Raw genomic sequence first — 17,338 nt, 5'->3', positions numbered from 1 at the left:
ACCATTCTCGTATATTTTTATTTTCGTTTGATAAATAGTCTTTGCAGAGAAAGTTCTTATTTATTTTTCTTTGTTTTCTTTCTAGCTTGGCTGCTAAAGAGGCAGCTATATATTCTTCTGAATATTGAGTATTATCATTCATATCATCCTCTATTTGTAATGTACAGACTTGGAAGTCTTGTAATTCTTCTATACTGGGTTCAGTATTAGAAGTTGTGGTATGATGTTTAGATGTGTATGTAGGAATTACAATATTATCCCTTGTTCTATGTGTTCCTTGAAATTGTATGTCTGTATTAGAGGAAGAGGGACTAATAGGAGGAGGTAGTATAATAACATTGGGATTGTGTGAAATTGATTTTCTACTTGGTATGTTTTGTTTCGTATTTCTTTTCCTATTGATATTCGTATCATCTTGGACTTGTAAATTGTGAAGTATATTTTGGAATTGGATTTCCACATTACCATTTGTATGTTCTATTATTTGGTTAGGAATATGATGTTGAGGTATTTCTTGTGGTTGGTTGGCATTTTGTAATGCCCATGATTGTGGTAACACAATATCTTACCATTTTATGGTTTTTGGAACAATCATATTAGATTTTTCTATGTTTGTTTGGAACAATATTGTTTGATCTTTTTGATCAAGTTTTAAGGTATTAGGACTTATAGTATTCATCACCTTATAGTATATTCGATATACTATAGCCAAATTTTGTGAACCATGGATCATATTGAATCCATGTGTTTTGAGATTTATTGTTAATATATCTAGGATATTTGGGTCAGTTAAAGAAACAGAAAAATTAGGAAAACAGTTGAAATAAATTGGACCACTACATAGGCTGGATTCAACCATGCCAAGTAGAGAGTCTGTGAATATATTATGTCTTGTATCTCTTAGGCATACAAGCACAGAAGTGTTCAACCCTAAACGGGTCAAAGGTTTTACGACTATTTGAATGAGGCCAATGTGTAAGTATTTATAATTATTTTCCTTATGTTTTTCTATTACTTTCTTTGAGAGTAGATGAAAATCTTCTTGGTTTTGCGTTACTGATAGACTTTCTTCTACAGTTTTAATGGCATAACCCATTTTTAATTTAAATGTTCCTTTATTATAAACATCATGAATTGGTACCTTAGGAATATTCCAATTTTGAATATTTTCCTCAATATCATTTATGATAATTTGTTCTTTATTCTTGACTCTAAGTTTTGAAGACGAAGGTACAGTTTTACCGGTAAGATTCTTTATGAGATTAGCCATCCGTAGGTTGCGGATAATGACAATCTGGACATTCAGTGGCCTTAGCTTTTTTCCCTAAGCGGCTCTCCTGGCCTTGGCGGTACTTTTCGCATCGGCTTTCACTTGTCTCTTGTCTTAACTCTCAGACCAACTTTCTTGGTGGTTAATTTCACTTAGTTTCTTAAGGTAAAATGTATCTTTATCCTAACTTATGGAGTGAAAAGAACAGTTTTACAAATTCTCCAGTTGTAACTGTTTGCACAGTTCCACTGTGGAATAGTTCTACTGTTGTAATTTGTTTTGACAGTGTTTCACTGTATGGCTCTGATACCACTTTGCGCCAGGATCTACAGCATTGTCTTTTAACTTTATTTATTGGGTTTTATGTTTCAGGTTTCAGGAGTATGATCAAGATTATATCAAGTATGTAAACAGCAGGCTGTTGTACTGTACTAGTGATTGTAAAATTTTATAATAATTTAGACAGAACAATATGATTCCTATGAATGGAACTATTGAGATATCAAGTACTATCCACTGAGCATAACTAGTATTATTTATTTTAATATTAAATAAAATTTTAAATTGCATAATGAATCATAACAGAGGTCACACGGAAGTAGATCATACTTTATTACAGAGATCACACTTTTACATATATGAAACAATAAAAGCAGAGAAATAAGAGATGGTGAACAGAGAGATAAACAGAGAGATAAACAGAGATATAAACAGAATAGGTTATGGAAAAGATAGGAAGCTTACTGAGCACATAAACAGTAACTGGAAAACAACTTCCATGGATGAGGGCAGTAGGAAGGTAAATCTTGGATATTACAATCGCACATAAGTAAAGAGCAAAGTAAGAGAGAACCTGTTTAAGCTATGAGGGCGAAGATAACCACAGGTGCAGGGGTTACAGGTGCAGAGGTTACAGGTGCAGAGGTTACAGGTGCAGAGGTTACAGGTTGCAGAGGTTACAAGTGCAGAGGTTACAGGTTGCAGAGGTTACAGGTGCAGAGGTTACAGGTTGCAGGGATTCTGAGGTTTCAGAGGTTTTGGGTTGCAGAGGTCTGAAAGGTTGCAGAGGTTTAGAGGTTGTCGAAGCTTAGAGGGGCTAAGGCTTCAGAGGATAGGAGAGGCTATGGGATGAATGAGGCCCTTTCAATGTAGTGGGATCTTGGAGTATTGGTAGGAGGAATGGATTTGGACTGGGCTGGTAAAAATGTAGGAGTTGAAGTTCTTGCTTCTAGGTAAGTGATTTGGTGAATTGGAGATTGAGATGGTGAGCGAATATTCAAGGGAGAAGGTTCCCCTTCATATGGAACTAAAGAATGCATGGGTTGTTTTCCCCGGCGAGTATTGCCTCGGGAGCCCATATTTAAGAATGAAAGATCCTTATCAGATTACAACCCATGCATTCTTTAGTTCCATATGAAGGGGAACCTTCTCCCTTGAATATTCGCTCACCATCTCAATCTCCAATTCACCAAATCACTTACCCAGAAGCAAGAACTTCAACTCCTACATTTTCACCAGCCCAGTCCAAATCCATTCCTCCTACCAATACTCCAAGATCCGACTACATTGAAAGAGCCTTTTTAATGGACATTACCATTGATGAACATCAGGTTCACATGGATCCAAGCAAGCTTGCACCATTATACCTACTAAATCATCTTAATCCTATCAATGGGGTTAAGACTCGAGAGTATTATGAAACCATTCTAATGGAAACAGGGTCCATCTCTGTTGTCCACTATTTTCAACAGAATACCCGAATAATAGCCTATTCAAAGGTTCATATAAAGAAACTTTTTTCCTATACTGAGTGGGGTTCCAATCCCGCACAAGGGAAGAAATTGCAAAATCCAGAGGTTTCTTATAAGTATTTTAAATACGCTGAGTATATAGAAGCTTGGCATAAATTTTTCTATTATCAAAACCCTAATAATACTCATAGCTGGTATTTACAATTCCGGCTACCTATTTTTGAAAGGTTCCCCACTTGGTTTCAAAACTGGTATTTTGTGTGGGGATCAACTACTATGATTTTACCTCCTGCTTTTAAGGAGTTGCAGGATTACTTTATACAATACAATAATATGAATACTTCCGTTGACGCTCACCTCTACTTCATGGCTTTGTACCAAATCCCTTGGATTATGAAATGAGATTATACCATATCACCCAATACCACAAATGATTATACATACATCCCCCGTTTGGGAAAAACTATCTCTGTCAAATGGTGGGATATCTTCCAAATGGATCTTACCAAAGCCACTCCAAAAAGAATACCACCTAAAGCACCTATATACCAGGAAAACCCAAATACTCCAAACACCTATTTTGATTTCCCGACTTACCTTCGAAATATGCTTCAAAATAACCCACATGCCTCCAAAGAAGAACTGGAGAAACAAATGAAAGAGATCTTTGCCGAAGCCGGAAGAAAACCTACATCTTCCGAAGAAATAGTTCAATCTTCTCCACGACACACCAATAGATACCTTCAACTCAGTCAGAAGGATCCAGAAGCGACAGATCCAGAAAAAACGGATCCGGAAGAGGATGATCCGGAAGAATTCAGTCAGAGACCATAACTCCATCATCCCTGACGTCACTATCAAGCAATAAGAAACAAAATAGCAAGACAGCATATGAGACAAACAAGGGTCCCACCGCCGACAGCCAACACTGTACTCCAATTGTAATAAGGCTAGAAGAGCCACTGTGTATAGATGCTTTTTACTTTTTGTTTTTTGTTGTTAGCAAAGGGGCATCTTCCTATGTGCTCCACTAGCTCTCTCTCTCTCTTTCTTGTCGCATTCTGCCGACACTCCACTACTCTCTCCTACTTGTCGTATTCTGCCAACACTCCCTCTCCTTTGTCACCTTCTGCTGACAAAAGTATCTCCGTGTTTTGTCATCTTCTACCGACGATATCTTGCCAACCTGTCCACCTTATCGTCCACCTGTCCAAAAGATTCCCTTCGAGCCTTATAAAAGGAAAGCCCATCCTCGTCTTGGAGGCAGGGCCTCATTCATCCCATAGCCTCTCCTATCCTCTGAAGCCTTAGCCCCTCTAAGCTTCGACCACCTCTAAACCTCTGCAACCTTTCAGACCTCTGCAACCTTTCAGACCTCTGCAACCCAGAACCTCTGAAACCTTAGAACCTCTGCAACCTCTAAACCTCTGCAACCTTTCAGACCTCTGCAACCCAGAACCTCTGAAACCTCAGAATCCCTGCAACCTGTAACCTCTGCACCTGTAACCTCTGCAACCTGTAACCTCTGCACCTGTAACCTCTGCAACCTGTAACCTCTGCACCTGTAACCTCTGCACCTGTAACCTCTGCACCTGTAACCCCTGCACCTGTGGTTATCTTCGCCCTCATAGCTTAAACAGGTTCTCTCTTACTTTGCTCTTTACTTATGTGCGATTGTAATAGCCAAGATTTACCTTCCTACTGCCCTCATCACTGGAAGTTATTTTCCAGTTACTGTTTATGTGATCAGTAAGCTTCCTATCTTTTTCATAACCTATTATGTTTATATCTCTGTTTATCTCTCTGTTCATCATCTCTTATTTCTCTGCTTTTATTGTTTCATATATGTAAAAGTGTGATCTCTGTAATAAAGTATGATCTACTTCCGTGTGACCTCTGTTATGATTCATTATGCAATTTAAAAATTTATTTAATATTAAAATAGGTAATACTAGTTATGCTCAGTGGATAGTACTTGATATCTCAATAGTTCCATTCATAGGAATCATATTGTTCTTTCTAAATTATTATAAAATTTTACAATCACTAGTACAGTACAACAGCCTGCTGTTTACATACTTGATATAATCTTGATCATACTCCTGAAACCTGAAACATAAAACCCAATAAATAAAGTTAAAAGACAGTGCTGTAGATCCTGGCGCAAAGTGGTATCAGAGCCATACAGTGAAACACTGTCAAAACAAATTACAACAGTAGAACTATTCCACAGTGGAACTGTGCAAACAGTTACAACTGGAGAATTTGTAAAACTGTTTTTTCACTCCATAAGTTAGGATAAAGATACATTTTACCTTAAGAAACTAAGTGAAATTAACCACCAAGAAAGTTGGTCCGAGAGTTAAGACAAGAGACAAGTGAAAGCCGATGCGAAAAGTACTGCCAAGGCCAGGAGAGTCGCTTAGGGAAAAAAGCTAAGGCCACTGAATGTCCAGATTGTCATTATCCGCAACCTACGGATGGCTAATCTCATAAAGAATCTTACCGGTAAAACTGTACCTTCATCTTCAAAACTTAGAGTCAAGAACAAAGAACAAATTATCATAAATGATATTGAGGAAAATATTCAAAATTGGAATATTCCTAAGGTACCAATTCATGATGTTTATAATAAAGGAACATTTAAATTAAAAATGGGTTATGCCATTAAAACTGTAGAAGAAAGTCTATCAGTAACGCAAAACCAAGAAGATTTTCATCTACTCTCAAAGAAAGTAATAGAAAAACATAAGGAAAATAATTATAAATACTTACACATTGGCCTCATTCAAATAGCCGTAAAACCTATGACCCGTTTAAGGTTGAACACTACTGTGCTTGTATGCCTAAGAGATACAAGACACAATATATTCACAGACTCTCTACTTGGCATGGTTGAATCCAGCCTATGTAGTGGTCCAATTTATTTCAACTGTTTTCCTAATTTTTCTGTTTCTTTAACTGACCCAAATATCCTAGATATATTAACAATAAATCTCAAAACACATGGATTCAATATGATCCATGATTCACAAAATTTGGCTATAGTATATCGAATATACTATAAGGTGATGAATACTTTAAATCCTAATACCTTAAAACTTGATCAAAAAGTTCAAACAATATTGTTCCAAACAAACATAGAAAAATCTAATATGATTGTTCCAAAAACCATAAAATGGTCAGATATTGTGTTACCACAATCATGGGCATTACAAAATGCCAACCAACCATAAGAAATACCTCAACATCATATTCTTAACCAAATAATAGAACATACAGATGGTAATGTGGAAATCCAATTCCAAAATATACTTCACAATTTACAAGTCCAAGATGATACGAATATCAATAGGAAAAGAAATACGAAACAAAACATACCAAGTAGAAAATCAATTTCACACAATCCCAATGTTATTATACTACCTCTTCCTATTAGTCCCTCTTCCTCTAATACAGACATACAATTTCAAGGAACACATAGAACAAGGGATAATATTGTAGTTCCTACATACACATCTAAACATCATACCACAACTTCTAATACTGAACCCAGTATAGAAGAATTACAAGACTTCCAAGTCTGTACATTACAAATAGAGGATGATATGAATGATAATACTCAATATTCAGAAGAATATATAGCTGCCTCTTTAGCAGCCAAGCTAAAAAGAAAACAAAGAAAAATAAATAAGAACTTTCTCTGCAAAGACTATTTATCAAACGAAAATAAAAATATACGAGAATGATATTTAAAAAGATTCCAACCACCTAGACTAATAGAATTACTACATAAAAAATATAACAAATGTTTACACAAAGAAAGATTAAATATAGGATTCTTTCAATGGTTAAAAGATATGTGTATAGAAAAGAATATTATTATTCCCTCATTTGATAAAATTCAAACAATAGAAGAGAAAACATATATAAGTACTGATGGAACTACAACAGCTAGTATCCATCCACCTGAGAAAAGTATTATACTTAAGGCAAGTATTCCAAAAAAGAATGAGCCTATACACTCCTCATCATTCTATGATATAGTGGCTACACCATATAAAGCCATACCTAAAGAAATAAATAAAAAACAAGAATATATACCTCATATAGTAGAACAGAATAATTATACCAACCTATATCTTCAGTCTATAGGCAAGCAAACAGAAAGAATAGAAAGAATAGTATCCAAAGAAAAAGCTATTATACCAACTATTCCTAAAGCAGTATTATTCAAACCACCTCCTGAGTTAAATAAAAATAAATTTCATATTGGAGAAAATAATAAATATCTTATGGATCAATTGATTTCCAAACTATCCCAATTAGATCTAAAAGGAGTACCTTCATCTCAAATTACTATTCCTCCATCAACCATTACTTCCCAAATACCTGAATCTTCTGACAAAGGAAAAGCTAGAGTACCTGAGCATGAAACAATGATGCTCACAGAAGAAGAACCCATTATAGAGGATACAATCCAAAACCAAGAAAAAGCATTTATGGATACTACACCTCTAATGGACACTATCAATAAAATAGCTTATGGAAAATATTGGAAACCCATAACAGCCTTACCTTACCATAAACGATCTACTCCTGTTGACATTCAGATGGAAGAAGATTCAATACAACAGGCAGTATCCTATTCAAGAAGATCTATAGTCAATTGGCAAATTGATGGACTATCAGAATTAAAAATACTAGATGTCATGAGACATATGACCATGTATGCCTCTGCAAATAAAATGACAGGCAACCATGATCAAGAAGTTGCTAAAGCAATAGTAAATGGATTTACAGGATGGTTAAGAGGATGGTGGGATTTCTATGTAGATGATGATACCAAACAAAGAATTCTAAATAATACAAGGCAATGGACTGGAAGAAATGAACAAAATCAAGAAGTGATATATACAGAAAGTGATGTTGTAAATACCTTAATATATACAATCACTCTACATTTTGTAGGCAGTACTTCATTACTAGCAGCAAGATCAGAAGATCTGCTATCTAACTTACGCTGTCCTACTCTATCTCATTATAAGTGGTATAAAGATGTATTTTTCTCAAGCCTTTTAATACGAGAAGACTGCCAGCTAGATCATTGGAAGGAAAAATTTATAGCTGGTCTTCCATATCTATTCGCAGAAAAAGTCAAAGAAAGACTGCGAAAGAAATATAATGGAATAATAGTATATTCATCATATACACTCGGAGAACTCTCTGCTGAAATATGTGCTGAAGGCTTAGCCTTATGCACTGATATGAAATTAAAGAGACAAATAGACAAACAAAAGCTCACCAAGAAAAAAGAACTTGGAGATTTCTGTGAGCAATTTGGCTATTACTTAGATAGAAAAAATATGTCTGATTATATAAAAAAGAAAAAGAAAAAATACAAAAAGCATAAATATAAATCCAAAAGAAAAAATAAAGAAAAGGAATATAAAAAATCCAAGAGAAAATTAATTAGTAAATTTTCCTCAAATACAAAGAGAAAGAAAAAACTATCAGTATGTTATAAGTGTGGTAAAATAGGACATTATAAACACCAATGTAAATTAAAAAAGAAAATAGAATCATTACATTTAGACGATACTACAAAATTAAAATTAAAAACAATACTTTCTTATGATTCTACTTCTTCCACTACTAGTGAATCTTATACAGAAGATATAGATAGTAATGAGCTTGATTTTATAGGAACAGACAGTTCTGACAATACAACTACTACAGAATCATCAGAAGATTGTAGTTGTCCATTACCTCAACATAGTGTTCACACACTCACACAGGAAGATAATTTTATTCTAGACATTATAGATAAAATAACTGATCCTGATGAAAAAAGAGCTATCATCACTCAATTTATTAATATTACAAAAAATAAATCAAAATCATTACCTATTATAAAAAATCCAGATGAATATAGCTTCTCTGCTATTATCAAACGAGTAAGTGATCAACACACTTCTCAAAAAGAACCTACAATCTCTGATCTCAAAAGAGAGATGAAAGAGATCAAAACTGAAATAGTACAATTGAAAGGAAGAATTCAAATGTTGGAATTGCAACAACAGTCTCAACAAGATTCTGAGACAGGCGAGATAGAATTCAATAAGCTACTAAATGATAATCCTATAGACACTATTGAATCCTCAGAAGTACCAACCATACCAGTCCCTTCTGTCAATTTAATCAATAAAATAGTTGTCCAAAAATGGTTTGTTTAAATCAAAATTATAGTTGCAAAAAATTACAGTTTTGAAACATCAGCCCTTATAGATTCAGGAGCTGACTTAAATTGTATAAACGAAGGACTTGTACCTTCAAAATATTTTGATAAAACAACTCAAATATTAAATACAGCAGATGGCAGTAGATTATTCATTAAATATAAATTATCTAACGCCTCTGTATGTAATAATCATCAATGTATTGATACACCATTTATCATGGTTAAAGGATTAAGCCAATCAGTAATCTTAGGAGTTCCATTCCTAACACTAATCTATCCTATAACCATAGATGAAACAGGAATTTCATCAACAATTCAAAATATCCCAATACATTTCAACTTCATCCATAAACCTAAATTAAAAGAAGTAAATAATGTCAAAAGTCAATTAAAAGATAAAGAAAAATTTCCCTGCACACTCAAGCAGGAAATTAAATATAAAGTAATTGAAGAATAAATACAAACTCTTTCAATTCAACAAAAAATTCAATCACTACAAAAACAAATAGAAACATCAATATGCAGTGAACATCCTAATGCTTTTTGGGACAGGACAGCAAAAGCTATAGATCGATCTATGGGTATAATAGTACCATAATGGATCATGTGTCCTAAAAACCTAATATTGGTTTTGAAAAGTGTAATTTTCTCGGCAGAAACAACTAAGCCGGCCTGGCTTACAGCATGGATAAAAGTATTAATGTGTTTAATATGTTGGTCTGTAGAGTCAGAGAATATTAAGACATCATCTATGTAAACAATCATAAAATGATAATAGGAGTTGAATACATCATTCATTATTTTCTGAAATTCTGATGGTGCATTTTTTAATCCAAACGGCATTACATTCCATTCATATTGTCCAAAGGGTACGTTGAATGCAGTTTTGTATTTATCTTGTTCCTGGATCGGGATTTGCCAGTATCCGGATTTCATATCAAATTTTGAAAATATACAAGCTTGGGCAACTCTGTCCAATAAATCTTTTTTGTTAAGAATTGGATATCTTATCCATTTTAAAACTTTGTTTTATCAAAATATTTTGAAGGTACGAGTCCTTCGTTTATACAATTTAAGTCAGCTCCTGAATCTATAAGGGCTGATGTTTCAAAACTGTAATTTTTTGCAATTATAATTTTGTTTTGAACAAACCATTTTTGGACAACTATTTTATTGATTAAATTGACAGAAGGGACTGGTATGGTTGGTACTTCTGAGGATTCAATAGTGTCTATAGGATTATCATTTAGTAGCTTATTGAATTCTATCTCGTCTGTCTCAGAATCTTGTTGAGACTGTTGTTGTAATTCCAACATTTGAATTCTTCCTTTCAATTGTACTATTTCAGTTTTGATCTCTTTCATCTCTCTTTTGAGATCAGAGATTGTAGGTTCTTTTTGAGAAGTGTGTTGATCACTTACTCGTTTGATAATAGCAGAGAAGTTATATTCATCTGGATTTTTTATAATAGGTAATGATTTTGATTTATTTTACAAAGAATTATGAATAATACAAGGCAATGGACTGGAAGAAATGAACAAAATCAAGAAGTGATATATACAGAAAGTGATGCTGTAAATACCTTAATATGTACAATCACTCTACATTTTGTAGGCAGTACTTCATTACTAGCAGCAAGATCAGAAGATCTGCTATCTAACTTACGCTGTCCTACTCTATCTCATTATAAGTGGTATAAAGATGTATTTTTCTCAAGAGTTTTAATACGAGAAGACTGCCAGCTAGATCATTGGAAGGAAAAATTTATAGCTGGTCTTCCATATCTATTCGCAGAAAAAGTCAAAGAAAGACTGCGAAAGAAATATAATGGAATAATAGTATATTCATCATATACACTCGGAGAACTCTCTGCTGAAATATGTGCTGAAGGCTTAGCCTTATGCACTGATATGAAATTAAAGAGACAAATAGACAAACAAAAGCTCACCAAGAAAAAAGAACTTGGAGATTTCTGTGAGCAATTTGCTATTACTTAGATAGAAAAAATATGCCTGATTATATAAAAAAGAAAAAGAAAAAATACAAAAAGGATAAATATAAATCCAAAGGAAAAATATAAAGAAAAGGAATATAAAAAATCCAAGAGAAAATTAATTAGTAAATTTTCCCCAAATACAAAGAGAAAGAAAAAACTACCAGTATGTTATAAGTGTGGTAAAATAGGACATTATAAACACCAATATAAATTAAAAAAGAAAATAGAATCATTACATTTAGACGATACTACAAAATTAAAATTAAAAACAATACTTTCTTATGATTCTACTTCTTCCACTACTAGTGAATCTTATATATATATATATATATGGAAGCGTCTACGCAATGCCTATGGGGGAGATGCTACAGTGATCTCGCTTATAGTGCCATCGCCGTCCTTTTTTTCGGGCGGCGCCTATGGGTGAGATGCTACAGTGATCTCGCTTATAGTGCCATCTCCGAAAACTGCCACGGACCATGCGCCGTCCATTGCGGGTCCATTCAATAAACCGCCACCGACATAGCAAGTCCATGACGGTGGCGAATACTATTCATTTTAGCCTATAAGCGTTTTTTAGCTTTTTCATATATATATATATATATATATATAAGGCCTACGGTTTATGAAAATAGTATAAATCCTTAGCTCAAATATTGGTCTGGAAAGCACTTTCGCCAACGTAAATCTCCATGATGGTTCTAAAATCAATTTATATATATATATATATATATATATATATATATATATATATATATATATATATATATATATATATATATATATATATATATATAAGAGGCCTACGGTTTATAAAAATAGTATAAATCCTTAGCTCAAATATTGGTATGGAAAGCACTTTCGCCAACGTAAATCTCCATGATGGTTCTAAAATCAATTTGTAACACTGAAACAAAGTACAGATCTTAAGGATCTTTAAACACTTATTTTTAAAGCGTAATGGATGGTTTAAATAATTTGTTAAAATATCTACTTAGTTTTTAGAGTTTAAAATTCTAAATTTTATTCACAACCATACTATTTAAGTCGAGATGATCGATGTATAGGTTTTCCAATGTTCGAATTATAATTTTCGATGAGTTTTTAAGTGGGGCTTTGGATATGGATGCAGCCCTATCAAACCATTTTGAGAGAGAGAGAGGGGTATTTTTTCTTGCTTTTTAAAAAGGTCTACTCTAATGAGTACAAAGAGAAAGTAAATGTGTGTTCAATAAGGAAATGCTTTGTTGGGTATCATATTGCGAATGTGGTATACAGGAAAAGGGCATTGGGAAGAGTAAGATATCAGCCTCTTATAGAGGGGGCCACACCCACTAAAAATGAAACATAGGAATCAACCAAATCCACAAAGAGGGGAGTAAACGTTAGCTAACCTAGAAAATTTATCACTCAAAGCCACCCAAAAAAAAAAAAACAAACGACTAAACCAAAAACTTCAATTGCAAGTGTTTTCTATCTAGAATTAAGGCTGAGAATTTTTCGAAACCCGAATTTGGATCTTATTTGGATCATTCGACGATCGGATCTAGATCCAAACTTTGGATCTAAATAATGATTGGGATCGGATCCTGTTATAGGTCGATCTGATTCAGGTTTGACCCAGTTATTAATATATATATATATATATGTTAAATATTATGTTTGTTAAATATTATTTTATAGATATAAAATTATGAATAAAATAAGTTTTAGATCCCATCGGGTCTAGATTCAGATTTAGATCCTACGTATAATTTGCGAATCAAGAGCTAGATTCGAATATTTTGGATCCGATTGGATTCAGATCTCATATATACCTTTTGGATTTGAACCTAGATCCTATGGATCCGGACCCCGACCCATTCCTAGACCTATTTAGAACAAATATCTAGATTACATGCTTACGTTGGAGCATACTGTTTATTCACTCCCTCCGGTAAAACCAATCTTGAAGCTTTTCTAGATATCTAAATTATAACTGCTCAACCTAGTGACTAACTTAAAAAAAGAAAAAAAAAAGAAAAAAGTTTCTTCTGCACTCTATACATGCTTAAGAAAAATAATGTCCTAACACGGAACAAGAACTCTCCAATCCTTGGATGGTGTGATTTTTAGGGGCACGGTTGGTAACTAAAAATTAGGGATTCTCTAGAAGCTGGAAGTTCTAGTTCTCTAGATGCTGGAACAGTTGAAATCTAGAAGTTTTAGGATATTTGTTTCATAACACATCTTAAGAACACAAAGATTAGCATGGAGTGTTTGGCATCCGAAGATTTGTGAATAAATCAGTTGTAACCATTCATTCATTATTTTATTGATGCGAAGCCGATATGTCATCTACGAATGAGTTTTTTAAGACAGTCACCCTCAACAAGTTTTACAAAATAAAGAAAAAAAAATAGTGTCCAAAATCTTGGAAATATGATCTATCAGGCCCTTTTATCTCGCGAATTTATTTTTCAATAATGGTATAAAAGCTATATTGTATAGTATATGTGAAATGCCATGTGGTTGATATGAGGCAATGCTATGTATTAGGATCCATTTTAAAGCTTTTATAGGATGTTGCATTAGAGGGAAAATCTAGTGATGTGTTTGGATTCTTTGCAGAAGTAATTGGTTTTCAAACCATTCATATACAATGACGAGCAAATATTAAAATCCTTCAATAGCTCCTAACCTTGATCATCTCCTATAAAAACTACATTAATAATAATTAGGATATGCAACCATTAAGTCAAGTGGCATTAACAAATATGCATGACTCCATGAACAAATCCACATCAAAGTACACTTCATATGAGAGTCCCCATCCATATCTCTATAAGAAATTGAAACTCAAGTAGAATCAAGTTGTGCATGGTTGGTTGATTTCCTCTAATTGGATGCCCATGATATGCATAGGAGGAAAACATCTATTCATATTCTTGGCTACTCATTCAATCTCCTAGTCAATTATAATAGCAAAAAAATGAAATAAAATACAAACTAAACAGGTCATATACTATTGCAGACCAAATTTTGCTCGATTTTACATGATATCTTGATCAAGAATCGATAATAAGAATGATGCTGTTTCTGCTACCTAAAAAATAACATCAACTTTGATCTATATTGTTGTATAATAAATTCAATTCTTTGATCAAACTGATTTCAGATCACAAGTGAATAAATAGCATAATCATAACAAGATTATGCATTAAAAAAAATTATAAATCAATCATCTGAATTGTCTAATCGAAATTCATTTCCCAATGATGAACAAACTTAGTGAAGGTCCAATGATGACCTCCGGTCAAATCAAAACCAAAAAAGATGAATAAAACCATCTAAAACGAAATTTTACTACCAAATATCTTGCTACAGATGCTGATAAAAAAATCGGTAAAGTATTGATCGATTTGTTTTATATAGTTGATCTAAAATCTTTTGTTTTATTCCTTATTATGTTAAGTTACATTGAAACTCATATTAACAAATCAAATCTCTACAGTTTGATTATCATAAACTCTAAAATTCAATCCACATCAAAGTCAAATCATGATCATCATCATCTAAGTTTTATCCCTATTATTTAGGTTCGGTACACGAATGCTATTCTACCATTCTTCTCTATAAAGGGTTATATCTTTAGTCAAACCATAAGTCAACATGTTTTTACTCACTATTTCCATACATGTTATTTTGGGCCTTACTATTGTCTTTTTAGAACCTTCCACTTGAACCAAATTACCCCTCTTAACTGGTGTAGTTCTAAGTCAATGTTGCATATAATCATATCGTATCAAAACCAAATTAGGAGTATAATTCGACCATGTCAAATTCAGATCCAATGTAGTAATTAATTGGGGTAGGGCTATTCAACATCCAGTAGCAAAGCTCACTTATCACTGATAATTAACTTAAAGTTATAAATAAGAAAAGATTAACCCAAATCCAAAGAATCCCAAAAACTCCACATATAACAGATCAAATACTGGAGAGAGAACAAAGAGAGCAAGGGGAGAGAGAGATTGTGGGCTGATGGAGAGAGTAGAAGAGGGAGAGAAAAATTTGCTCTAAAATTTGTACTTAAACCCAAGGTGATAGTTATAACTCACTTCAAAATCAAGCTTCACATAAAACAACTATACATAATTTATTATCCTTAGTGCCCATGTGTGGCCAAAATGTTGTATCCCTGTAAAACCCAATTTGAGAAAATATCATTAAAAAGGGTTAAACCCCTTGCAATATCATTTAAAGGGGATCATATTCTTTTCAGTAGCATTTTAGGGTATGTTTTTATGTTTTCAATTCAACTAGATATTTCTTCAATTAAAAATAATAATAACAAAATACCCAAATTGTCTTTATTTGGTATTTGGATCGCGGAACAATCATAGGGATATCAATGACCTCTAAGAGGCCTCAACCAAATGACAGAAATACCCTTAGTTGTTCAACGTTATTTAAATAAAGAACATATTGTTCAACATTAGTAATGCATAACAATTATGATTATTTTTATCATTTTACACAAACACTTTGCATGTATCAAATTATGAATATTAAAGAGTATGTTTCTTATTTTGTAATACAGAACAATTAGATGAATTTTTGTCATCCGGTTAAGAACTCTTTGAGGTCAAATTATTGAAATGCCATCATGGTTCCTATTTTAAATACCAGACAATGGCAATTTGGGTATTTAAAAAAAAGAACATGTATCTAAGTGAAATAAAAAGAAAAAATATCCTCAAATGATAATAAGGATAATTTGGCCCCTTTAATGATTTTTTAAGGGGGTTTATGCCCTTTACTGATATTTTCCCCTCTAGAATCCAAATAAACACTCACTTTTGTGTATGAAATATATCTGTTTGCATGTACGAGAGGGAGAGAGTGTATTTTGCGTGTAAATGAGAAAGAATGTGTGCTTGTATATATGTATGTGAGTGCAGGAAAAATTACATACAGGCCATAAGACTTTTTTGGTCTTACGTAATGGTCTAGGTTTTGAAAAACTTGTGGACGTCCTTCTTTTTCGTTTCTTTTAATTTTTCTGATTCTCCCCATGGTACACTGTTGCAACCAGCCGGGTTTTTACTTTTTATGTTTTTTCTTGAACCCTAGGGCGGTCATGGAAGCCAAAGGTTAACTTTAAAGTTGGGTTGTTCGCCATCATAAATAACGTGCCACTCCATGGTAGTCATCTTTTCATTTTTTTACGCAGTCCTGTAATTTAAACATTGGACCAATTGCCTATCTTATAACTTGTTTAAACATAGTCCAATGGTAGCAAAATCGAACCGGACTAATTTGTTCTTGTTTTTTTTCTTTTCGTTAAAAAGTGGCTGGATGTGTAAGACATTAGACTGACCCTTATGTGTGTGTGTATGTGTGTAATGAGAAGGTTGTCTTTCATCCCCAAAATCCTCTCTCACCAAATATCTTCATCCTAGATAAAGGTGAGGTTTGAATTAGAGCAAAAGCCCTAATTCGATTTTCCCAACCAAAAAATATATATACTTAAGAGGCGATTCGATATTTCAAACATCTAACTGCTTTTTTAATGAAACAAAAACAACTTAGGCTAGTCTCATATTGCAACCATTGGATCATATTTAAATAAAAAAAAAAATAAAAATAAAGGGTCACTATGATGCTTGAATCATTAGACTATAAATTTAGGTTGTCTAATATTTCAAACATGAGACCAACCAAAACTAACCTTTGAGCTCCAGGACAGCCCGAGAGTTCAACATGGTTTTGTAGTATCAAACTAGGGAGAAAAATAGAAGAATAAAGGAAAAACAAAACAAATAGGATCTTTGCATAACTTTTTAAAAATATCGGACCATTACATGGAAAAATCTACTCCTTAGGCACATAATATCTTGGGAAAATTACAAAAAACCCCAAGCCCACACTTGTAATGCAACTTACCCCCAACATGACTTTTTCTCTCATTTTTGCCCCCAAAATAAACTTTGAATGTAAATACCCCCCAAAGAAAAAAATTCATTTTTTTTAGATGGAAATGCCTTTTCCTCTATACAAAAATAATTTTGGTTAGATTTGTCGTTGATTTTGGACCC

Source organism: Amborella trichopoda, chromosome 10, assembly GCF_054954075.1.
Source record: "Amborella trichopoda isolate Santa Cruz 75 chromosome 10, AtrichopodaSantaCruz75HAP2 v2.0, whole genome shotgun sequence".
In the NCBI taxonomy this organism is placed as follows: domain Eukaryota; kingdom Viridiplantae; phylum Streptophyta; class Magnoliopsida; order Amborellales; family Amborellaceae; genus Amborella; species Amborella trichopoda.
The sequence above is the reverse complement of the archived record's forward strand: the minus strand, read 5'-3'. Positions refer to the sequence as shown.